The sequence below is a fragment of the Alexandromys fortis genome, unplaced genomic scaffold, assembly GCF_014885135.2.
Source record: "Alexandromys fortis isolate MF-2015 unplaced genomic scaffold, M_Fortis_MF-2015_v1.1 scaffold_157, whole genome shotgun sequence".
NCBI lineage: Eukaryota > Metazoa > Chordata > Mammalia > Rodentia > Cricetidae > Alexandromys > Alexandromys fortis.
The window spans coordinates 2,803,891-2,808,555 of NW_026068041.1; positions in this window are offsets into that span (position 1 = coordinate 2,803,891).

Here is a 4,665-nt window from a genome sequence, read left to right on the forward strand (position 1 = left end):
AGCTAAGTACAGAGAGACATTTTATTGTACAGACTGTTAAACTAAACCAGAATATATACTCTAAAGGTATCTTGATTTCAAAATATGGGTCTAAGGCTATGTTGCTTTGGAAAAGAGATTCTTTTATTTCCACAGAAGATGAGAACCTGTGGATTAATATCAGACTAATGTGATTTGATTTGACCCCCAAAAGGTCACCATGAACATCCCCAAGAAATTACTTTGCCCAACAAAAAAACAAAAGCAGTTTGGAGAGAACTATGCCCACATTCCCAAATATTGTTTATAAATGTTCGCTTACATTTAAAGGGGAATATGCTATAGAGATTTGCATTGGTGTGGATCTTGGGTTATTGATATAAATTTAAGGTCAAGTTTGATATACTGTGTATATGTATTTCTGATATTTATTAAGCTGGCTTTGGAGTTGGACAATGGCTATTCTTCTGTAAATCCAAGCATGCTGTTAAAAGAAAAATTCAGACTTTCTGTCTCATATCAGGAAAATCTGGTATGTGACAGAAAGAAGAAAGAATTGAGGAAAAATTTTATTTTCCCCCCATAAATGTTTTTGTCTCTATTGTACCTTTTACTGAATATATGTCTTTATGAATAATGTTTAAGATCAGTTTGGGGTATCAGCTGGTCAAAATGGTTCAAACATGGTTAGCTGAAGTGGTCCACCTTCTTACAACATTCTGGCCAGAACTACAAATGAGAACTTCAGAAAACCCCTATCGACAACTCAGAGACTATTTGCAGTTACACCAGACAGTAATCTTGAAACTTAACCATCATTTTAGTTTTACAGGATACCATAGAAATCACATCGCCCCCATGATAGCTGGAAGTAATTCTAGAAGACAACGTCCCCTCTCCTAACAAAGTTTGTCCTCAGGGTTAGGGACATTAATTAGGGGTTTATCATCACTATTTTTTAAAAGATTTATTTATTTATTATGTATACAACATTCTGCCTCCATGTATGCCCGCACACCAGAAGAGGGCGACAGATCTCATTACAGATGGTTGTGAGCCACCATGTGGTTGCTGGGAATTGAACTCGGGACCTCTGGAAGAGCAGTCTGTGCTCTTAACCACTGAGCCATCTCTCCAGCCCTATCATCACTATTATAGGGTTGGGTTTGGGGTGTAAATTTTATAGGCTCGGGAATCTACTTTCGAAAAAAGAAAAAGATAAAAGGGGATGTAAATATGATAAATTATAAAGGTAGATTACTGAATCGATTTTTTTAAAAGGAACTATTAGTTTTAAAAGTTTTACATTGGTTTTACTTTTGTATATTATATACAAATTTTGTATATTGATACAAATTTGAGATTAATTTTGTTAAAGTATATTGTACATACATTTCTAATTTTTTTTCAAGGTATTGTACCTATACAGCTCATTTAACAATTTAATGCAAATTTCTAGTCCTTGAAAATTATTTTTTTATTTTTTTTAAAGATTTTATTTATTACATATACAATACAGTGACATATACAATACAGTGTTCCGCCTCCATGTCAGAAGAGGGCACCATATCTCATTGTAGATGGTTGTGAGCCACCATGTGGTTGCTGGGAATTGAACTCAGGACCTCAGGAAGAACAGTCAGTGTCCTTAACCTCTGAGCCATCTCTCCAGCCCCTTGAAAATTATTTTTACCAACTGTTTAGGACAATAAAGAAATAAAGGTTAATAGTTAATCACCTAGAATAAACAAACTTGTAGTCACATTAGGTATGTTTTCAGGGTCAAACAAAGATACAATTTAAGATAGATAGGTCATCTTCAAACACTTCAGAGATCTACAGAATATGCATTGAAGATGTTTTAATAACCTACGTATTTTTTATGACAATGAGACGTGTCTGCTGCCCGAAGCACCAATCTACTTCAGAGAAGACAATGGGCATCAAAGACACTCCACATGGAGTTTACTTTCTTTGTGGAAAAAATAAACCACTGGGCAAGAAAATGTCCATGCCTCAACTGCTGACATTACGCTGTCCTAATCAGACAAGCAGGACACAAAATATCCTGCTTCACAGAAAAGTCTGTCAAATATGCTCGGTCTGTGAGCTGAAGATAGATAGCCCAATGTTGCAGAGGAACTTTGGGTGACTGTCCAGGCAGTGAGCTGTTTCTGTCATTACTCACATTTTTTGGAAGGCACTTGCTTGCACTTTCTGCTTACTCAGTTAATATTATTTCTTTCTTGGTTCTCTGAGGGGTTGAAGATTAGATAGCTATAGTTACAGCTTACCAAACACAGAAAGCAAGTTATGATAGAAAGTAAATTGGGTATAAGACTTTGGACTCACCAAGATAGGATATATATGAAATGTCTTCTCTGAATTTGTCAAATGCAAATGGCCTAGACATGGTTTATGTATGTTTTGCCTGTATATATTGTACTTATTGTATATAGTTTTCTTATATTAGTTATAGCCTTTTTATTTTTTCGACAAAGTAGTGGCATTTCAAATGTATTTTAATAAATAAAGACTGACTAAAGATCTGAGAGTAAAACAGCCTCACTGATCAGCCTTACAGACCAGATTGTGGTAACACACAGTAGCCATAATGGCACACACCTTTAATCCCACCTAGGTCAGGCCACCCTAGTTGCCTTAGAAATTGGGTGGTGCGTGCCTTTAATCCCAGTGGTGCACACCTTTTATCCCAGCCCTAGAGAGGAATATAAGACAGGCGAGACAGTCAGTCTCACTCTGAGAATCCGAGAGGCAGGATCGCCATTTTGGTCTGACTGAGGTTGAGGTAAAACCAGTGGCTGACTGTTTTACTTTTCGAATCTTTCGGTTGAACCCAATTTCTCTGAGTTTTTATTATTCATGCTTCATCTTGTCAGGTACTGAGTGGGTTTCGTTCTTTTCCATTGTCTGAATGTCCTAGTTCCCGTCACTGGTGCTCTTTCTGTCCATGTCAGCCAGAGTTCACTTCTGTTGCTTCCCACCCAAAGAATCTCTGCTCACACAGCGCTACAGCAGAATTGTGTCAAGTGCAGAATCATGGAGGAAGTTCAGTCATCAGCTGCAGGGGACCTTCAGCCCTTGGTGCCTGAGGCACTTGGTGGTCGGGGGACATCTAGGAAAGGCTGTGAAGCTGGCAATAGATGACAGTTGACCAAAAGTGGTCCATGCTACTCAGGTGAGAGGTGAAGAGATGAGCATGACTTCAGGAGAAATGGAAGAGTCATCTAACAGTACATAAGCTCTTTACGTTCTATAGATTTCAGGTCTGGGTAATTCTGGTGTGTGTTGTCTTTATTTTCAAGGTGTTTATAAAGAAGTTTATTTTTATGAAATTCAAAGCATGTTTTTAATACTCAAAAATAGATATGGATGCACCAGCTGCAGGCCACGGGGCTCAGTCTGATGAGCAAGCAGTGAGAAGTCTTCAGCAGGGCTGTAGGCACAAGAGGACTCCTGGGCCCCACAGGCTTTCAGGAGTTACAGGACATATTGCTCTATGGTGACATGACATCAGATAGTCAGAATGGATGGCTGTCAACTCCAACAGCCTAGATCCTCTCTGTGCACGGGTTTGCACAAACTCACTTTCCCATTATCCTTCAGCAAGACAAGGCAATGATATCTTTCCTTCTGTGGAAGGAAAACTGGCACAAGCCAAGTGATGTTATTTTCTACACTTGGGATGGCGCTACAGTAAGGTCAGGCTTCAGAATCTACTCCTTTACAACAGAGCGATACTTCATAGATTCACATTTACCATCAAGTCCATAATGTCACAGAATGGCGTGGAGGAAGTGAAATAGAGTCAGACACTATCACCAAAATGCTGTATAGGCTTGTGGGAATGTTATAGTGAATATGCTAAGGGTAGTATACAATAACATATGTAAAATCACACAAATTAAAATTAAGCCAATTTACAAAAAAAACTAAATGAGTTTTCAAATAGGAAAACGGGTAATAATGAAGAACTAGAGAAGATTTCATAAATCAAACCTATAATGTAAACCAATGGCATAAATGTAGATATTTAACAGCAAACCTTAACCCCTGGAAGCGATCCTACATACTGGAACTGAACTCACTCCTGCAAGGTCCAGTATACTGGAGATTCCTAGGCTGTCAGAGCCAATTATAAGTCCAGCTTCTCTGTAGGCAGGCAACAGCTACTCCAAGATTCAAGGACAGAAGCCCAAAGCAGGCACTGCCTAACATGGATTAGTTGCTAGGATGCTTCCTAAATGCCTCCTTGTGATGTCACCACAGCAACCGACCAATCATGGCTTGTCAGTCCTGACAGTGGTTTTGATCAGGTTCTGTAGCACAACCACTGCCTTGAATATCATTCTCATTTCTGGGACCAAATCCCAGACCAGAATCAACTCTAGGGAAGAAGGTTTATTTGTGCACAGGCTTTCAAACAACACTGAAGCCACAGTAGTGGGAGCATCTTGTTCCCTATAGAGCTGCGTGTTAGATGGCTGGTGAGCCTGCATTAGAAGTTCTCTCTAGCCGGGCGGTGGTGGCGCACGTCTTTAATCCCAGCACTCAGGAGGCAGAGGCAGGCGGATCTCTGTGAGTTTGAGGCCAGCCTGGTCTACAGAGGGAGTTCCAGGACAGTCTCCAAAAGCCACAGAGAAACCCTGTCTTGAAAAACCAAAA